The sequence below is a fragment of the Vulpes lagopus genome, unplaced genomic scaffold (genome assembly GCF_018345385.1).
Source record: "Vulpes lagopus strain Blue_001 unplaced genomic scaffold, ASM1834538v1 ctg180, whole genome shotgun sequence".
NCBI classification, from domain to species: domain Eukaryota; kingdom Metazoa; phylum Chordata; class Mammalia; order Carnivora; family Canidae; genus Vulpes; species Vulpes lagopus.
In genome coordinates, this window is record NW_024570645.1 from 91647 (window position 1) to 113976 (window position 22330).

General features: G+C 42.9%; 1 pseudogene; it reads right to left on the minus strand.

Annotated features, from left to right (window-relative positions):
- Window positions 1-18448, minus strand: part of LOC121483834 — a 43712-nt pseudogene extending 25264 nt beyond the window's left edge.
- Between the last annotated feature and the right edge of the window lie 3882 nt (window positions 18449-22330).

The following is a 22330-nucleotide window of genomic DNA, read 5'->3' on the forward strand; positions in this document are numbered from 1 at the left end:
TTTCCTTAAAAATTTTAATTGCATTTTTGATAATGTTGCCATAGGTTTTTTTTTTTAGTAGACTATTTTAAAGTGTACAGTTTAGTGGTGTTTAGTCCATCCACACTGTTCTACAACCACCACTCATATTAAGTTCCAAACATTGCTCACTCAAAAGAAAAATCTACCCATTTAGCAGTCATTTCCCATCTCTTCTCTCCTGAGACCCTGACAAATACCAATCTGTTTTCTATCCCTGTGGATTTACCAATTTTGGAAATTTCATGTAAGTGAAATCATACCATGTGTGACTTCTTATGTTTGGCTTCTTTCGCTTAGGATCATGATATCAGGGTTCATCCATATTGAAGCATGTATTAATACTTCATTGGTTGGATAATATTCCATTATGAATATATACCACATTTTCTGTATCCATCCGTCAATGGACATTTGAGTTGTCCCACTTTATTTTTTGGCTATTGCAAATAATGATGTTATAAACAATATTATACAAGCATTTGCAAACCTCCTTTCAGTTATTTGGGTCAATACCTAGAAATGGTGTTATAGAATCATGGCAATTTTATGTTTAGCTTTTTTTTTAATGGATCTCTGGAACTTTCCACATTTTACATTCCCCCTAATAATGTACTGAGTTTCAAATTTCTCTATAGCCACATCTGCCATATTAATTCACTATGGTTTTAATATGCATTTTTATGATAACTAATGATGTGTAACATCATTGCATGTCCTAGTTGGCCATTTGGAGAAATGTCTGTTCAAATCCTTGGCACATTTTAAAATTGGGTTACTTGTGATTGTTTTCACGTTTTTATTGTGGCTGATTTGTAACAGTCTTTATATAGTCTGGATACTAGAATCTTATCAGATATGTGATTTGAAAATATCTTTTCCAGATTTTCTCTGTAGTCATTGTAACCTATTTGAAAATTAATTGGCCATAGATGTATGGGATTCTTCTAGACTTAACAATTCCATGCATTTTTTTTCCATAAAGAACTGAGAGTTCTTTTCAATTCAAGTGTCTTTTATTTATGTATTTTTGTCTAACCCTTCTGGCTAGAACTTCAAGAACAATGAAGAATAGCAGTTGGGTAACTGGACATCCTTGTCATGTTCCTAATGTTTAGGGGAGAGTGACATTAGCTGTGGGGTTCTCATGAACATTTGTTAGCAGTTAAGAAGTTCCTTTCTACTCTGAGTTTGCTGTATTTTATCATGAAAGGGTTTTGAATTTTGTCAAAGGTTGACTTTTCCTGCATCGATTGCAATAATCAAGTTTTTCCCCCTTTATTTCATCTTCCATCTTTGATGTATTATGTAAACTGATTTTTTATGTTGGATCACCTTACATTCTATCCCACTTTATCATGGAATCTTACTTTTAAATGCAGCTAAATTTGCTTTCCTAGTATTTTTTGAGTATTTTTGCATCTATATTCATAAGGGATATAGATCTGTGTTATTCTTTTTTTGTGATGTGTTTAGCTGGTTTTAGTATCAGAGTAATGCTGTCCTCATAAATAGGAAGAGTATCATAATTTCCATACTTAGAAGAGTTTGAAAGGGATTAGTCTTAACTCTTTAAAGCTTTGGGAAAATTCACCTGGCCTTAGTCTTATCCAGAGATTTTGGATTACTGATTCAATTTCTTTAATAACCATAGGTCTACTAGATATTCTATTTCACCAAGTAAGTGGTAATTTGTGGTCATCTAATTTGTTTATACACAATTTCTCATAATTTATTTTGGTATCCATTCTATTTCTACAAGGTCAATAGTCATGAACGAACTCTGATTCCTGATTTTGCAATTTGAGCCCTCTTTCCTTTTTTCTTGGTTAATCTAGCTAAGAGTTTGTCAACTTTTGTTGACCTTTCAAAAGAACCAACTTTGGGTTTAATTGATTTTCTCCATTTTTCCTTTATCCTCTATTTAATTTACCTTCACTAGTATTTATTATTTACTTTCTTTCTGCTGGCTTTGGGTTTCTTTTGCTCTTTTTCTCTGTATCTGTAAGTTTGAAGTTATATTATTCATATGAGATCTATCTTTTTGGTTAAAGCAGATATTTAAAGCTATAAATTTCCTTTTGAACACTGATTTCACTGTATTTCATAGGTTTTGGTATCTTATGTGTCTGTTTTCATTTGTCCCCAGTGTTTTCTAATTTTCTTTGTGATTTATTCTTTGACCCATTAGTTGTTTATAGGTGTGTTTTTAACTATTACATGTTTTTTCATACATACAATGAATTTGGTCCAAAGCCACTGAGAAGGCAAAATGAAGAAGTAAACCACAAATAGTTTATATTGTCTAACTATGTTTACATTACTCGATTTGGTAGCCACTAAAAAATTGAGATGTGGTTAGTCGACACTGAGATGTGCTGTAAATATAAACATACATCATATTTCAAAGACAGTACAAAATAGTAAAAGTTCTCATTAATTTTTAAATATGTATTAGATGTTGAAATGAGAATAATTTGGATGTATTGGGTTAAACTATCTTATTAAAATTAATTTCACATGTTTTCTTTCACTTTAAAAAAATAAGGCTACTAGAAAATTTGAAGTTACAAATATGTCTTAAGTTTGTATTTCTATTGGACAATGCTGATTTATATCCTCTGCTTTTTAAAATTCACATTATGTATCTGTATGTGTGTTAAAGTTCTAATATATATGTTAGACCCTTTGATATCGTTCCTAGGTCATATAGACTCTTTATTAAATAAATATAATTTACTTTTTTTGTTTTTCAAAATGAGTGGTCTCTATTAATCATTAGGTTCACTGACTCTTGTTTCATAATCACCTTTCTGCTGTTCAGCCCATCCACTTTTATTCTACAAAGCATTTTTGTTATGGTATTTAAAATTTTATTTTAATGTACATATATTTAAATTTTTGTGAAGAATTCTTATTTCAATTTTCATTGAAAAAGATTTTTTTTCGTTGAAAACAATTTAGTCTTTGATATTTACCCCCATATTTACAATGTTTGGTATTTTTAATTCCTCCATGAAATTCCAGTTTTCCAGCTGGATTCTGTTTTCCTCAGCTAAAGAACTTCCTGCAGCATTTCTTGTAGTACAAATGTGTTACTGAAAAATGCTCTTAGTTTGATTATCTGAAAATGTCTTTTTTTAAATAATAAATTTATTTTTTTATTGGTGTTCAATTTGCAAACATACAGAATAACACCCAGTGCTCATCCCCTCAAGTGCCCACCTCAATTCACCCCCACTCCCCACCCTCCTCCCCTTCCACCACCCCTAGTTCATTTCCCAGAGTTAGGAGTCCTCACGTTCTGTCTCCCTTTCAGATATTTCCTAACCATTTCTTCTCCCTTCCCTTATATTACCTTTCACTATTATTTATATTCCCCAAATGAATGAGACCATATTATATCCATTTCATGTCTGAAGGTTAGTTTCACTGCATAGAATTCTAAATTAGCTTTTTTTTCAGCACTCTAAAGATTCCCCTATTTTATGGCCACCATAGCTTCTGAAAAGAAGTTAGAAATTGTTTGAGCCATTGTTCTCTAATATTCATGGTATATAATGTAGCCTCTTTCTCTAGCTACACTTAAGATTTTCTCATTTCTTTGGTGTTTATCAGTTTGATGATGATGTGTATAGGCATTTTATCATGCTGAAAGATGAGGTATCTGTAAGAGCTCCCTTCATAGATTTCATAGACTTGTCGCCAGGTTCTCATAGGGAAGAAGGGGTAGGGGAGCTCTCAGGACATATACCCTAGATATACAGAAGTGCTTGTTACATTTCAAACACAAAATGAATAGGTATTTTAGGAAGGAATAAATGGATTAATAAATTAATGAAGGTAAAGGGGGTACATGGTGCTTTACTATAGTATATTTTGTACAGTAGCTCCTGAAAACATAGTTGAAGGAGATAGGAAGGAGTCTGTATATTTTGGCATTTCTTGTGTAGTAAACAAGCCAAAGATCCTCAGGGAAATATTGCTTCCGAATCTGAATTCCTTGGAGAAATATGCACACAGTTTACAGCATTCCCTGGGAATAAACCATAATCATTTGATAGGATAAATAGTTGTTTAATTTTACTACCGTATTGTATTAGCTTAATAGGTAATCATGAAATGTCTATAAGTGTTAAAACTTATTTTAAGAATTACACATTTCAGTGTGATGTCTGGGAAGAAGGAAAAAAAGTAAACCTAAGGGCCTTATCCTGTGATGGAAATATAAAATGTATGAGCATCACCAAATGAAAACCTTTGCCTGAATAATTCTGTTTCTATGGCTTTAAGAATAGCAGTTTGTAAGTTTTAGTGTTTTGTAGACTGATTTATAATTCACATACTGAAAACAAATATAAAACTCTGAGTACTGGGATCCCTGGGTGGCGCAGTGGTTTGGCGCCTGCCTTTGGCCCAGGGCGTGATCCTGGAGACCCTGGATCGAATCCCACGTTGGGCTCCCGGTGCATGGAGCCTGCTTCTTCCTCTGCCTGTGTCTCTGCCTCTCTCTCTCTCTCTCTTTCTGTGACTATCATAAATAAATAAATTAAAAAAATTTTTTTTAAAATAAATAAAACTCTGAGTACTTAATTTATATTAATAATTTTTTATTCTAATTCATTTTAATTGTAGAGGATCTGAAATTGATTTGTTAAATGACACCATTTATGACTAAAAGTGTTCATGATTTTATAGTTAGGGAAAATTTTCTTTCAGTTTTTGATGTAAACATAAATAAAAGTAATAGGCTTGCTAAACATTATAGCACACTGTTCCAGTATATCTAGGGAACTGGGGAGCAGGAGTAAAACTAGGTCTGGTTTGATAAAATTATTACTTGTGGGGGTGATGGATCTGTTTTTGACTCAAATGACTGTAGCCATTGTAATACAATTAGTTGCCTCAGGAATTGTTCCTTAGGTTTGGGAGAATGTGTGTTACTACTAGGAAGATGCTATTATACTTTGGCACTAATAACCAGGATCTCTAGAACCTTAAATATTCCCTGGAGAAAACCGTTATTATATTCTCTCTGATAAATTTTTGTTAATTTATGAGTTTTAATTCTTAAACACCTTTTAACAGTGTTTACCCTACCTAAAATGCCTTACTCTGCTTCCTAAGCTATTTTCAATGCTTAGCTTTGGATCCATCTTTTTGTAAAAAACAAAAACATCTGTTCTTATTAATCTCCTTCCATCCATAAGCCCCATAGTAAGAGTGAATCTCATTTACCATTAAGTTTATGGCACATTGTACATTGCTGTATTCAAGCACAGATTTTGTCACCTCAATACATTGGTAAGCCACAATAGGCAGGGATATTGACATATACTTCCTTGACTCCTTGGTGTATAACAATGAGTTCTCCATGGACCTATGAAACAACTGGGAATGCAAACTGTACAGCCATTTTGGAAAACAGCATGGAGGTGTCTCAAAAATTGAAGAACAGAACTACTCTATGACCCAGTAAATGCACTACTAGGTATTTATCCAAAAGATGCAAACACTTGCCCCCCAATGTTTATATGTTTATAGCAGCAATATCCATAATGGTCAAACTGTAGAGCCCAGATGTCCATCGAGGGATGAAAGGATAAACATACGTGGTATGTATATACAATAGAGTATTACCTAGCCATCAAAAATAATGAAATCTTGGGGCAAGAAGGCGGAAGAGTAGGGTCCCCAAGTCACCTGTCCCCACCAAATTACCTAGATAACTTTCAACTCATCCTGAAAATCTATTAATTCCGCCTGAGAGTTAAAGAGAGAACAGCTGGAATGCTACAGTGAGAAGAGTTCACACTTCTATCAGGTAGGAAGACGGGGGCGGGGGAGGGGGAAGAAATAAACAAAAGTCATCCAGGGGGCAGGGGCCCCGCGAGGAGCCGGGCTAAGGCCGGGGCGAGTGCCCCGAGGACAGGAAAGCACCCTCCCGGAGAAGCAGGAGCTTCACCAATCTTCCCGGACAGAAAGGGGCTCACAGGGAGTTAGACAAAGACCCCCAGGAGGGCGGGGATGCCCTCAGGCTCCCTGGGACACTAACAGACACCTGCGCCTCGGGGAGAGTGCGCCGAGCTCCCTAAAGGGCTGCAGTGCGTACACTGCTTGACCAGGGAGCAGCTCGGCTTGACCCGGGAGCGGCTTGGAGGGGCTTGGGCGGAGGCTCCGTGCGGAAGGGCCTGTCCGGCCCCGGAGCAGCTCGGGGGGCTCCGGCAGCTCCGAGGAGAGGGGGCTGTGGCTGGGAGCACGAATACAAAAGCGCAGGCCAGGGAGCACAGGGCACCGGGGACACACCCCAGAATCCGACCTCCCCTGGAGGCTGGCAGAGGCCAGGAGGGCCCAGGACAGGAAGGACGCTCCTGCCCCGAGCTGAGCATATCAGCGGCCCCGCCGCGGAGCCTCCAGGACCTGCAGATGGAGAGCTCCGTAGTTACTGCGAGAGCTGAATCCAGGGCTCCAGAGCTGGCCTCCACCACTGTGGTTGTTCCTCCTGGGGCCTCACGGGGTAAACAACCCCCACTGAGCCCTGCACCAGGCAGGGGGCAGAGCAGCTCCCCCAAGTGCTAACACCTGAAAATCAGTACAACAGGCCCCTCCCCCAGAAGGCCAGCTAGACAGAAGTCAAGGGACTTAAAGTATACAAAATCAGAAGATACTCCCCTGTGTTTTTGTTGTTGTTGTTGCTTTTTGATTGCTGTTTGCTTCCCCCACCTTTTTTGTGTATCTTTCTTTTTCTTCTCTTTATTTATTTTTTCATTTTTTCTTCCTTTTTTCTTTTTTTCTTTTCTTTCCTTTCTTTCTTCTCTTTTTCTCCTTTTCCCGATACAACTTATTTTTCGCCACTCTGCACTGACCAAAATGACTAGAAAGAAAACCTCACCTCAAAAGAAAGAATCAGAAACAGTCCTCTCTCCCACAGAGTTACAAAATCTGGATTACAGGTCAATGTCAGAAAGCCACTTCAGAAGCACTATTATAAAGCTACTGGTGGCTCTAGAAAAAAGCATAAAGGACTCAAGAGACTTAATGACTGCAGTATTTAGATCTAATCAGGCAGAAATTAAAAATCAATTGAATGAGATGCAATCCAAACTAGAAGTCATAACGACGAGGGTTAATGACCTGGAAGAACAAGTGAGTGACATAGAAGACAAGTTGATGGCAAAGAGGGAAACTGAGGAAAAAGGAGATAAACAGTTAAATGACCATGAGGATAGATCAAGGGAAATAACTGACAGCCTGAGGAAGAAAAACCTTAGTTTAATTGGGGTTCCCGGGGGCGCCGAAAGGGACAGAGGTCCAGAATATGTATTTGAACAAATCATAGCAGAAAACTTTCCTAATCTGGGAAGGGAAACAAGCATTTAGATCCAGGAAATAGAGAGATCCTCCCCTAAAATCAATAAAAACCATTCAACACCTCGACATTTAATAGTTAAGCTTGCAAATTCCAAAGATAAAGAGAAGATCCTTAAAGCAGCAAGAGACAAGAAATCCCTGACTTTTATGGGGAGGAGTATTAGGGTAACAGCAGACCTCTCCACAGAGACCTGGTAAGCCAGAAAGGGCTGGCAGGATATATTCAGGGTCTTAAATGAGAAAAACATGCAACCAAGAATACTTTATCCAGCAAGGCTCGCATTCAGAATGGAAGGAGAGATAAAGAGCTTCCAAGACAGGCAGGAACTGAAAGAATATGTGACCTCCAAACCAGCTCTGCAAGAAATGTTAAGGGGGACTCTACAAATTACCCTTTAAGAAGAAGTCCAGTGGAACAATCCACAAAAACAAGGACTGAATAGATATCATGATGACACTAACTCATATCTTTCAATAGTAACTCTGAATGTGAATGGGCTTAATGACCCCATCAAAAGGCGCAGTGAGTCAGACTGGATAAAAAAGCAGGACTCATCTATTTGCTGTCTATAAGAGACTCATTTTAGACAGAAGGACACCTACAGCCTGAAAATAAAAGTTTAGGGAACCATTTACCATTCAAATGGTCCTCAAAAGAAAGCAGGGGTAGCCATCCTTATATCAGATCAACTAAAATTTACCCTGAAGACTGTGAGAGATGAAGAGGGACACTAAATCATACTTAAAGGTTTTATCCAACAAGAGGACTTAACAATCCTCAATATATATATGGCACAAATGTGGGAAGCTGCCAAATATATCAATCAATTAATAACCAAAGTTAAGACATACGTAGATAATAATACACATACTTGGTGACCTTAATCTAGCACGTTCTACACTCAATAGGTCTTCTAAACACAACATCTCCAAAGAAACGAGAGCTTTAAATGATACACTGGACCAGATGGATATCTCAGATATCTACAGAACTTTACATCCAAACTCAACCAAATACACATTCTTCTCAAGTGCACATGGAACCTTCTCCAGAATAGACCACATACTGGGTCACAGATAGGGTCTGAACTGATACCAAAAGATTGGGATCGTCCCCTGCATATTCTCAGACCATAATGCCTTGAAATGAGATCTAAATCACAACAAGAAGTTTGGAAGGACTTCAAACATGTGGAGGTTAAGGACCATCCTGCTAAAAGATGAAAGGGTCAATCAGGAAATTAAGGAAGAATTAAAAAGATTCATGGAAACTAATGAGAATGAAGATACAACCATTCAAAATCTTTGGGATGCAGCAAAAGCAGTCCTGAGGGGCAAATACATCGCAATACAAGCATCCATTCAAAAACTGGAAAGAACTCAAATACAAAAGCTAATCTTACACCTGAAGAAGCTAGAGAAAAAACAGCAAATATATCCTACACCCAGCAGAAGAAGAGAGTTAATAAAGATTCAAGCAGAACTCAACGAAATCGAGACCAGAACTGTGGAACATTTCAACAAACCCAGGAGTTGGTTCTTTCAAAAAATTAATAAGATAGATAAACCATTAGCCAGCCTTATTAACAAGGAGAGAAGATTCAGCGATTTAGAGATAAAGCGCCTATGATTGCAGACACATTTCTAAGCACTAAGATCATTGAAAGAATACAGTAGATACACTGTCTCGGTCTCAAGTCTAATCAGAGTGTCAGACAGTCAATCACTTGACCTGTCGTAGGCACGCACGTCCACAGTTGGTTAGACATGACATCTTCATGACCGCCGCATGGGAGGAATGGACCAACCCACATTTCGACCGCTCGGATGGACGATAAGATCAAGGAAGGGCACTGGGTGGCTCAGTCAGTGAGGCCCCTGCTTTCAGGTCAGGCCATGATCCCAGGGACCTGGCTTTCAGACCTCCATTGGGCTCCCTGCTCAGTGGGTAGCCTGCTTTGCCCTCTCCACCTGCATCTCACCCTGCTTATTCTCTTTCCCTCTCTCCAAGAATTTGAAAATCTTCCTTAAAAGTGTTTGTAAAATATCAAGTAAACTTTGGATTGGTCTTTGGATCCAGAAGGAGAACTTTGATGCCTCCACAGAGCAGGTTGGGAGACTACAGGGTTTGTCGCTGGGGAGCGACTGTCAGCCCAGGATCACATAGATCTCTTGATTGCCAATGGGAGGGCTTCATGTCAGGGTGTTCTTTTGAATAGACAAATGGGTCAAAGGGAGCAGAATGTGGGGTCCTTAACCTGGACCTGAACCCTGATCCTAAACAAACGTTATCCTCAACCTGAAACCTAACACTAACCCTAACCCGAACCCAAACCCTAACCCTAAACCTAACCCTAACTCTAACCCGAATCCTAACCGGAATCCTAACCCCAAGTGGAACACGGACCCTCACCCTTCCCTAACTTTCACAAACCTGAACCTGAACCCAAAACTGAACCGTAACCCTAACTCTACCCCAAAACCATAACCCTAATCCGTAAACTTAACAGTAACCCTTACCATCACACCAAACCCTAATCCTAACCTTAACCCTTATCTGAACCCTAATCCTAATGCTACACCGCAAATCTAACCCTAACCCCAACCCGAAGGCTAACACTAACATTAAGCATAGTTCCATTTGGAACTTAGGTGTGACATGCCATTGTGTTGGATGTGTCATGTTGGTCAAAACCCATCACAAAACACCTCACGGTGACACAGGGATATTTATGCCACAGGTCCTTATCGCTGGGAGTCATTGTGAGTGCTCCCCAGAGCACAGAAGGAGGCACCTCGGTCTCATTCAAAATAGAACAGGACACAATTGGACGGTTTGACTACAGAAGATAACCATGGCTGCATCTTGTAGCATTCCCACCCCATCATGCTGCCCCCATTGAAATGAGGTTGAGGTAAAGTGACCATTGCAATATTACTTTGCTGGGACCCAGGCCACTTTCAAGTGGTACCCCATGCCACACCTCACCCCTACATGTCAATGCACCATCCTTAAAATTGCGCCTCAGATACACAGGGCACCAGCTCACATGTGTACAAATATCATCCATAGACCCCTAATGATGTCCCTAGGAAGGAGATTCTGCCTCTTCTATCCCCGTGCAGGGTGGGACCCTGGGGACTATGTGAGAGACATGGTGGGTTAGATAGGTCACAGATCTGGGAAAGCAAGCACAGAAAGAAAGGTCTGAAATGAGCTCCGTCTCCAGAAAAGTAGGACCTTCCTTGCATTTTCAGAGAGTTCTGGCTATGGCATTTTTGCTCCTGATGTAAAGTTAACAAGATAACGTGGGGCAAGCCGTCATCTGCCAAGAAGGGGCTCTGGATAGGTCTGACTGAAGGGAGGGGCCCAAGGGCTGGAATCTTGAAAAAGTGACGTCACTTGCTTAGGGACAAGCATGTAATGGATTTAGAGCTCTGGTAACCAGGAAGCTGCATTGAACAATGTCCCTCTTTCCAGCTCACTTAACTGGAGCCAGTCAAGAGAAGATATTCTGTTGCTGTTGCCCTACTTTCAGTGGCTCTGGGCTTAGGAGAGTCCAGAAAGAGAGATGTTCATGTCGCTATGGACGTCAGGTCCGCCCATTCGCCGAATCTTATGGTTATGCGTGGGAGACATCATCAGGTACCGCAAGGCACCTGGGGGAAGCCACTGGAGAGCAGGCCACACTATAATCTCGCACCTCTTTCACCCTCATTGGGTGTGTGTCCATTTGTGTATGTGTAAGAGGTGTGTGTTAGTGTGAGGCTGTGTGTGTGTGTGTGTGTATGTGTATGTGTGTGTGTGTGTGTGTGTGTGTGTGTGTGTAGAGGGGACAGAGGAGAGGAACATGCCCTTCCTGGGCAGAAACCAGCTGCCACGGTTGGGAAGCCTAACACATCTTTGGTGTTCAGAAGCAAGGTCAAAGCAGGCAACATGAGAAGGGGAGTGCTGAGGGCCAAGCTCAACTTCAAGTATGTAAGTCATGAGCGCAAGAGTCTCCTTCATCTGGCTTCTCGTTGCCAGATGTGCCTTCAGCTGCCCCTGTGATGTGAAGTGGAGAACACAATTTCGAAAGGGGGTGTCCCCTTGTTGTGTTGTGGAGGGGGTACCCTAATGTCTCTTGGCCCTGTACATACAGGGCACTGTATTTGCAATGCTGCACCCAGGAGAATTTGGAGGAGATGTTCTGTGGCTTCAACTCTTCTAACTCCCTAGACAATGATCCGATGCACCAGGCAAACAAGGAGCAATGCTGTTCTGAGGTGAGAATGGGAAGAGGGTTCTCCACAGAGAGGTGGCCCCCACATAAACATGGAGAGAAACCTGGGCCCTCCCATTGTGTTTCCACACGAGTGCCACACAGGCCCAAATGCTAAGAGACTTGGATCTACACTCTTAACCTCCAGCTACGTCTGAGGTGATAAGACACTGTTGCCCTAGGTTGGAATGGTGCAGAATAGATTTCATGCTTTTGAGGAGTGGGGGTGGTTTGTTTTTTTCACTCAGAGCAATGAGTGTCTTTGCGTTTCACTACCATTTTCCTTATTTCACCCACACGCCCCAGGTATCCTGTGTAGAATGCAGCTCCACTGTCGTTGCACGTCTGCAGGCCTCACGAAAGATCACACTAAAGAGGGTGATTTAAGACAAAAGGAAGGGTGGGATGAAGCCATTCTCTATGTTTATCTCTTAGGTGTCATGTGCCAGAACACATCAGATCATTGGAGGCCCAACGGGTCATGGGCTGTGTCCTTAGAGGTCCTCGTCGTACTCCATCAATGGGGCCGTCTGCCACAGTGATTCAGCCATTTAAGGTCCTTGGCACTTGACATGATGCCATTCTCTTGCCATGTCTGCCGTGCTGCAAGGAGCACCTGTGTGTCCCCACAGACTGTTTAAGTTGCTTGATCTGCCATAACCTGGAAGCCCAGTTTGGGTGGAAGCCCTCTGATGCCTCCTGACCCAAGTAGCTGGCTCTGCTTTTTTGTAGAGATCCAGACAGGAAATCTAGGATGAGGCCTAACCATGACCCTGACCCTGACCCTGACCCCTAAAACTGAGGCCTAACCCTGACCCTATCCTTGAGGCCTAACCCTGAGGCCTAACCCTGACCCAATACCTAACCCTAACCTGACCCTAACCCTGAGGTCTATTCCTGAGGCCCAACCCTGACCCTAAACCTGACCCTAACCCTAACCCTTAGGCCTAACCCTGTGGCCTAACCCTGAGCCTTAACCCTAACCCATAACACTGAGGCCTACCTGAAACCCTAACCCTAACCACTAAACCTGATGCCTAAACCCTAGGCCTAACCCTGAGGCCTAAACCTAAACCCTAACACTGAGGCCTAACCCTAACCCTAACCCTGAGGCCTAAACCTAACCCTGAGGCCTAAACCTGAGGCCTAACCCTAAGGCCTAACCCTAATCCTAACCCTGAGGCCTAAACCTAAATCCTAACCCTTAGCCTAACCGTAACACTGACCCCAGGCTAACCATAACCTTAACCCTAAACCCTAACACAACCATAACCCCTAGGCCTAACCCTTAACCCTAACCGCTCGGGCTAACTGATAACACTTACCCTGAATCTTACCCCTAACCTCTAACCCTGAGGCATAACCCTAAACCCTAAACCTGAGGTCTAATCCTAACCCTAATCCTGAGGCCTAACCCTAACCCTAACCCCTTACACTAACCCTGACCCCAAGACCTAACCCCTATCCCTAACCCCTCAGCCTAACCCCTAACCCAAACCCTAACCGTAACCCTAACCCCTAACCCTGAGGCCTAACCCCTAGGGCTAACCCTGAGTCCCAAACATAAACAAAACCCTGAGGCCTAACCCTAACCCTAACCCTGAGGCCTGAACCCTAACCCTAACCCTAACCCTAATCCCTTATGCTAACCCTTACCCTGAAGCCTAACTCTAACCCTACCCTACCCCTAACCCTAACCCTAACCCTAACCCTGACTCTACCCCTAACCCTGACCCTAACCCTGACCCTGACTCTAACTCTAACCCTGACCCTAATCCTAACTCTAACCCTTACCCTAAACCTAACCCTGACCCTAAACCTAAATCTGACCCTGACCCTGACCCTAACCCTAACCCTAACCCTAACCCTAACCTGAGGCCTAACCCTAACCCTAACCCCAAACCCTGAGGCCTAATCCTAACCCTAACCCCTAACCCTGATGCCTATACCCTAGGCCAATCAATGAGGTGTAAACCTAAACCCTATCCCTGAGGCCTAAACCTAACCCTGAGGCCTAAGAAGAGGCCTATCCCTGAGTCCTAAACCTAACCTTGAGGCCTAACCCTAACCCTGACACTGACCCTAACCCTAACCCTGACCCTGACCCTAACCCTAACCCTGACCCTGAACCTAACTCTAACACTGACACTAACACTGACCCTGACTGTAACCCTAACCCTGACCCTAACCCTCATCCTAACCCTAACCCTAACCCTGACACTGACCCTAACCCTGACCCTGACCTAACCCTAACCCTAAACCTGACGCTAACCCTGACCCTGACCCTTACCTTAATGCTGAGTCTAACCCTAAACCAAACCCTAACCCGTTACCCTAACTGTAACCCTGAAGCCTAACTCTAACCCTAACCTTAACCATAACCCTGACACTGACCCTGACCCTAACCCTAACCCTAACCCTAACCCTAACCTGAGGCCTAACCCTAACCCTAACCCCAAACCCTGAGGCCTAATCCTAACCCTAACCCCTAACCCTGATGCCTATACCCTAGGCCAATCAATGAGGTGTAAACCTAAACCCTATCCCTGAGGCCTAAACGTAACCCTGAGGCCTAAGAAGAGGCCTATCCCTGAGTCCTAAACCTAACCTTGAGGCCTAACCCTAACCCTGACACTGACCCTAACCCTAACCCTGACCCTGACCCTAACCCTAACCCTGACCCTGAACCTAACTCTAACACTGACACTAACACTGACCCTGACTGTAACCCTAACCCTGACCCTAACCCTCATCCTAACCCTAACCCTAACCCTGACACTGACCCTAACCCTGACCCTGACCTAACCCTAACCCTAAACCTGACGCTAACCCTGACCCTGACCCTTACCTTAATGCTGAGTCTAACCCTAAACCAAACCCTAACCCGTTACCCTAACTGTAACCCTGAAGCCTAACTCTAACCCTAACCTTAACCCTAACCCTGACACTGACCCAAACCCTAACCCTTAACCTAACCCTAACCCTGACCCTAACACTGAACCTGACCCTGACCCTAACAATGACCCTAACCCTAAGCCTGACCCTAACCCTGACCCTGACCCTAACCCTGATCTTGACACTAACCCTAACCCTAACCCTGTCCCTAATCCTAGCCCTAACCCTAACCCTGACCCTAACCCTAAACCTGACCCTGAAACCTACCCTTAACCTAACTCTACCCTAACCCCTAACCCTGAGGCCTAACCCCTAGGCCTAAACCTGAGGCCTAAACCTAACCCTAACCCTGAAGCCTAACCCTAACCCTAATCTTGAGGCCTAACCTTAACCCTAACCCTAACCCCTTTCCCTAACCCTAACACTGAAGACTAACTCTAAACATCAAACTAACCCCTAACACTAAACCTAACCCTGAAGCCTAACCCTAACCCTAACCCTGACACTGACCCTAACCCTGACCCTAACCCTAACCCTGAACCTAACCCTAACCCTGAACCTAACCCTAACCCTGACATGAACACTGACCCTGACCGTAACCCTAACCCTGACCCTAACCCTCACCCTAACCCTAACCCTGACACTGACCCTAACCCTGAACCTGACCTAAGCCTAACCCTGACGGATATTTATGCCACAGGTCATTATCGCTGGGAGCCATGGTGAAGGCTGCAACCCCCAGAGCCCAGAAGGAGGCACCTCTGTTTCATTCAAAATAGAACAGGAAAAATTGGACGGTTTGACTACAGAAGATCACCATGTCTGCATCTTAGAGCATTCCCACCACATCATGGTGCCCCCATTGAAATGAGGCCGGAGGTAAAGTGAAAACTGTGGAACCCAGGCCACTTTCAACAGGCACTCCATGCCACATCTCACCTCTTCATGTCAATCCACCAACCTGAAAATTTGTGCCTCAGATACACAGGGCACCAGCTCATGTGCATTGCAGATATCATTCATAGACCCCTGATGATGTCCCGAGGAAGAAGATCCTGACTCTTCTATCACTGTGCAGGTTGGGAAACTGTGGACTATATGAGAGACATGGTGGGTTAGATAGGTCACAGATCTGGGAAGGCAAGCACAGAAAGAAAGGTCTGAATTCAGCTATTCGTGTGCGCTGAAGTTTCCAATACTCTGCCCTGCCTCTGAACCAAACAGTGGTACTTTGAAGCCTAAAAGCTTTTTCTGTGTGGGCCCTGAACTCCTTTTTCCTGTACAACTTCCTGAGGGGATGGGTGTCTCTGGGCTGAGCGCCAGACCCTGATCTTCCCAGTGGCTTGTGGTTTGGAAGCTGACTACAGTGCCCCTCCTTGTGTCTCTGGTGTGGAAAGGAATCATCTACCCTGACCCCGGGTGAGGCCTGGACCATGCAGACGGTCCGGGAAGGCAGAATGGATACTTTTGTACAGTCCCTGCTGCGATCCTTCCAGGAGAGGAGCCTCTCAGAAAACGCAGTCGTTTCCCGTCTCTACCAGGTGTTCAGCACAGCCCAAAGGGTCCTGGGCCAGCAGTTCCACAGGTGAGTGACCACCCCATACACAGCACAGGGCCTGAGGCTCACCTCTACTGCCAGCATGTTTTGGGAATGTCACTGCCCCTCTCTGAGCTTCCTTTTCCTCCTCTGAGAAGGGCTGTGGAAGAGGATGAACTTCATGGGGCTACTGTGGGCAATACTGACAGAAACATGGCCTAGACTTCTCTGATGCCTGGCCCTGTCGAAAGGGCTGCTGGGCATCTTCCTGTGGAGCAGCTGTCTCTCTCCAGCCAAGAAGCTCTCCACATCAAGCTTCATGGGCCTGTGGCACCTTGGGTGTACAGAAGCACGTGGAAAGCAGGCCGTTTTGCTGTTTGCAAAAGACTTCTGGGATTCCATCTAACTGGCCCTGCTCCTTGTCCTTCATGTGCCCAGAGCAGAGGTCACTGGGGAAAGGCAGAGCAGCTCAAGGTCCACTAAGTAGATGGAAAGTGCTGGTTGGGATTCCTTTCTCCAAGAATAGAGATAAAGCCCCTAGGATTGCAGACATATTTCTAAGCACTAAGATCATTGAAAGAATACAGTAGATACACTGTCTCGGTCTCAAGTCTAATCAGAGTGTCAGACAGTCAATCTACCTGTCATAGGCACACATGTCCACAGTTGGTTAGATGTGACATGTTCATGGCCGCCACATGGGATGAATGGATCCACCCACATTTCAACCACTCGGATGGACGATTAGATCAAGTAAGGGCACTGGGTGGCTCATTCAGTGAGGCCCCTGCTTTCAGGTCAGGCCATGATCCCAGGGGCCTGGCTTTGAGACCTCCATTGGGCTCCCTGCTCAGTGGGGAGCCTGCTTTGCCCTCTCCGTCTACAGCTCACCCTGCTTATTCTCTCTTTTTTTTAACTTTAATTTTAATTTTAATTTTTTCCCATTACACATACATAATTTATTTGTTTTATTTTATTATTATTATAATTTTAATAATAAATTTATTTTTATTGGCCAACATACAGAATAACACTGAGTGCTCATCCCTTCAAGTGCCCCCCTCAGTGCCCCTCACCCATTCACCCCCCCGCCCTTCCACCACCCCTAGTTCCTTTCCAGAGTTAGTAGTCTCTCATATTCTGTCTCCCTTTCTGATATTTCCTTCCCATTTCTTCTCCCTTCCCATCTATTCCCTTTACTATTATTTATATTCCCCAAATGAATGAGAACATATAATGTTTGTCCTTCTCCGATTGACTCATTTCACTCAGCATAATACCCTCTGGTTCCATCCACGTTGAAGCAAATCGCAGGTATTTGTCATTTACAATGGCTGAGTAATATTCCATTGTATACATAAACCACATCTTTTTTAAAATAATAAATTTATTTTTTATTGGTGTTCAATTTGCCAATGTACATAATAACACCCAGTGCTCATCCCGTCAAGTGCCCCCCTCAGTGCCTGTCACCCATTCACCCCCTACCCCCACCCTCCTCCCCTTCCACCACCCCTAGTTCGTTTCCCAAGTTAGAAGTCTTTATGTTCTGTCTCCCTTTCTGATATTTCACACACATTTCTTCTCCCTTCCCTTCTATTCCCTTTCACTATTATTTATATTCCACAAATGAATGAGAACATATAATGTTTGTCCTTCTCTGATTGACTTACTTCACTCAGCATAATACCCTCTAGTTCCATCCATGTTGAAGCAAATGGTGGGTATTTGTCATTTCTAATGGCTGAGGAATATTCCATTGTATGTACATAAACCACATCTTCTTTATCCATTCATTTTTTGATGGACACTGAGGCTCCTTCCACAGTTTGGCTATTGTGAACATCGCTGCTATAAACATCTGGATGCAGGTGTTCCAGCATTTCATTGCATCTGCATCTTTGGGGTAAATCCCCAGCAGTGCAATTGCTGGGTCGTAGGGCAGATCTATTTTTAACTCTTTGAGGAACCTCCACACAGTTTTCCAAGTGGCTGCACCAGTTCACATTCCCACCAACAATGTAAGAGGGTTCCCTTTTCTCTGCATACTCCAACATTTGTGGTTTCCTGCCTTGTTAATTCTCCTCATTCTCACAGGTGTGAGGTGATATCTCATTGTGGTTTTGATTTGTATTTCCCTGATGGCAAGTGATGCAGAGCATTTTCTCATGTGCATGTTGACACACACTCTTACATACACAAATGGACACACACACAATGAGCGTGAAAGAGTTTTGAGCCCCCTCAACTGAGATTACACTGTGGCCTGCTCTCCAGTGGACTCCCCCAGGTGCCTTGTGGTACCTGTTGAGGTCTCCCGCACATAACCAGAAGCTTCAGCCAAGAGGGCCGAGCTGACGTCCATAGCGACATGAATATCTCTGTCTGGACTCTCTTATGCCCAGAGCCACTGAAAGTAGGGCAACAGCAACAGAACATCCTGTTCTCTAGTTAAGTGAGCTGGAAAATGGGACATTGCTCAACACAGCTTCCTGGTTACCAGATTTCTAAATCCACTACACTCTTGTCCCCAAGGAAGTGAAGGCACTTTTTCAAGATTCCAGCCCTTGGGCTCCTTCCTTCAGTCAGACCTATCCAAGGCCCCTTCTTGGCAGATGACTGCTTACCCCATGCCATCTCCTTAACTGTACATCAGGAGCCAAAAATGCCATAGCCACAACTCTCTGAAAATGCAAGGAAGGTCTTACTTTTCTGGAGATGGACCTGAATTCAGAACTTTATTTCTGTGCTTGCTTTCCCAGATCTGTGACCTATCTAACCCACCGTGTCTTTCACATAGTCCCTAGGTTCCCACCCTGCACGGTGATAGAAGAGGCAGAATCCCTTCCTAGGGACATCATCAGGGGTCTATGGATGATATTTGTAATGCATGTGAGCTGGTGCCCTGTGTATCTGAGACGCAATTTTAAGGATGGTGCATTGACAAGTAGAGGTGAGATGTGGCGTGGAGTACAACTTGAAAGTGGCCTTGGTTCCAACAACAGTTCTGGGTTCAGGTTCAGGTTCGGGAAAGTTAGGGTCGCGTGAGGGTTCATGTTCCATTTGGGGTTAGGATTCGGGTTAGAGTTAAGGTTAGGTTTAGGTTTAGAGTTTGGGTACGGGTTAGGCTTAGCGTTAGGTTTCGGGTTTGGGATAAGCTTTGTTTAGGGTCAAGGATCGGGTCCAGGTTAAGGACCCCACATGCCGCTCCCTTTGACTTATTTGTCTCTTCTAAAAAACACTCCGACATGAAGCCCTCCCATTAAAAATCAAGAGATCTATGTGATCCTGGGCTGACAGTCGCTCCCCAGCGACAACCCCTGTAGTCTCCCAACCTGCTCTTTGGAGGCATCAACGTTCTCTTCTCTGGAACCAATATGAGGTTTACTTGATATTTTACAAACACTTTTAATGAAGTTTTTAAATTCTTGGAGAGAGGGAAAGAGAATAAGCAGGGTGAGCTGCAGGTGGAGAGGGCAAAGCAGGCTCATTGTGCCAGGAGTCCAATGGAGGTCTGAAAGCCAGGTCCCTGGGATCATGGCCTGACCTGAAACAGGGGCCTCACTGACTGAGCCACCCAGTGCCCTTCCTTGATCTTATCGTCCATCCAAGTGGTCGAAATGTGGGTGGATCCATTCATCCAATGCGGCGGCCATGAGTTCCTTCAATAATTTGGCTTTTGTGGACATTGCTGCTATAAACATCAGAGTGCATGTGTCCCAGATTTTCCCTGCATCTGTATCTTTGGGGAAATCCCAGCACTGCAGTTTTTGGGTCGTAGGGCAGATCTATTGTTAACTCTTTGTGGAACCTTCATACTGTTTTCCAGAATGGCTACACCATTTCACATTCCCACCAACAGTGCAGGAGGGTTTCCCTTTCTCCACATCCTCTCCAAAACTTGTATTTTCCTTCTTTGTTAATTTTCCCAATTCTGACTGGTGTGAGGTGGGATCTCATTGGGGTTTTGATTTGTATTTCCCTGATGACAAGTGATCCAGAGCATTTCCTCATGTGCTTGTTGGCTATGTCTAAGTCTCCCTGTCTGAGACTTCTGTTCATGTCTTTGGCCCATTTCATGATTGGATTGTTTGTTTCTTTGCTGCTAAGTTTAATAAGTTTTTTGTAGATCTTGGAAACTAGCCCTTTATCAGATACATCATCTGCAAATATCTTCTCCCATTCTGTCCATTGTCTTTCAGTTTTGTTAACTCTTTCTTTTGCTGTGCAAGACCTTCTTATTTTGATGAAGTCCCAATAGTTCTTTTTTGCTTTTGTTTCTCTTGCCTCCATGGATGAATCTTGCAAGAAATTACTGGGGCTAAGTTCAAAAAGGGTTTTGCCTCTGTTCTCCTCTAGGATTTTGATGGAATCTTGTCCCACATTAAGATCTTTCATCCATTTTGAGTTTATCTTTTTTTATGGTACAAGTGAGTTGTCTGGTTTCATTCTTCTGCATGTGGAAGTCCAATTTTCCCAGCAACATTTATTAAAAAGACTGTCTTTTTTTCCCACTGGATAGTCTTTCCTCCTTTATCAAATATTAGCCGACCATAAAGTTGAGGGTCCACTTCTGGATTCTCTCTTCTGTTACATTCATCTATGTGTCTGTTTTTGTGCCAGTACCACACTGTCTTGATGACCACAGCTTTGTAGCACAACTTGAAATCTGGCACTGTGATGCCCCCAGCTATGGTTTTGTTTTTTAGAATTCCCCTGGCTATTCGGGATCTTTTCTGATTCCACACAAATCTTAAGATGATTTGTTCAAACTCTCTGAAGAAAGTCCATGGTATTTTGATAGGGATTGCATTAAACGTGTAAAATGCTCTGGGTTACATTGACGTTTTCACAATATTATTTCTTCCAATCCATGAGCTTGGAATATTTTTCCACCTCTTTGTGTCTTTTTCAATTTCTTTCAGAAGTGTTCTGTAGTTTTTAGGATATATATCCTTTACCTCTTTGGTTAGGTTTATTCCGAGGTATGTTATGCTTTGGGGTGCAATTGTAAATGGGACTGACTCCTTAATTTCTCTTTCTTCAGTCTCATTTTTAGTGTATAGAAATGCCACTCACTTCTCGGCATTGATTTTGTATCCTGCCATGCTACCAAATTGCTGTATGAGTTGTAGCTATCTTGGGGTGGAGTCTTTTGGGTTTTCTATGTAGAGTATCATGTCATCAGTGAAGAAGGAGAGTTTGACTTCTTTCCCAATTTGAATGCCTTTTATGTCTTTTTGTTGTCTGATTGCTGAGGCTAGGACTTCTAGTACTATATTGAATAGCAGTGGTTAGAGTGGACATCCCTGTCTTGTTCCCGATCTTAAAGGAAAGGCTCCAGTGCTTCCCCATTGAGAATATTGGCTGTGGACTTTTCATAGATAGCTTTTAAGATGTTGAGGAATATTTCATCTATCCTTACGCTCTGCAGAGTTTTGATCAGAAATGGATGCTGTATTTTGTCAAATGCTATCTCTGCATCGACTGAGAGTATCACATTTTCTTGTTTTTTTCTCTTCTTTTTTTTTTTTTGTTTTTTTCTCTTCTTGATATGATCAATCACATTGATTGCTTTATGAGTGTTGATCCAGCCTTGCATCCTGAGGATAAAACCTTCTTAGTCATGGTGAATAATCTTCAGGTATTGTTGGATCCTATTGGCTAGTAACTGGTTGGGAATTTTTGAATCCATGTTCATCAGGGATATTGGTCTATATTCTCCTTTTTTGTGGGGTCTTTGGTTTGGGAATGAAGGTGATGCTGGCCTCATAGAACAAATTTGAAAGTATTCCATCTCTATCTATCTTTCCAAACAGCTTTAGTAGAACAAGTATGGTTTCTTCTTTAAACGTTTGATAGAATTCCTCTGGGAAGACATCTGACCCTGGACTTTTGTGTCCTGGGAGGTTTTTGATGACTGCTTCAATTTCCTCCCTGGTTATTGTCCTGTTCAGGTTTTCTATTACTTCCCGTTCGAATTTTTGTAAATTGTGGCTTTCCAGGAATGCGTCCATTTCTTCTAGATTGCCTAATTTATTGGCATATAGCTGTTCATAATAAGTTTTTAAAATCGTTTGTATTTCCTTGGTGTTGGTTGTGATCTCTCCTTTCTCATTCATGATTTTATTAATTTGAGTCTTCTCTCTCTTCTTTTTAATAAGGCTCCCTAATGGTTTATCTATCTTATTTTTTTAATCATATTAATCCTATCAAAGGACCAACTCCTGGTTTTGTTGAAGTGTTC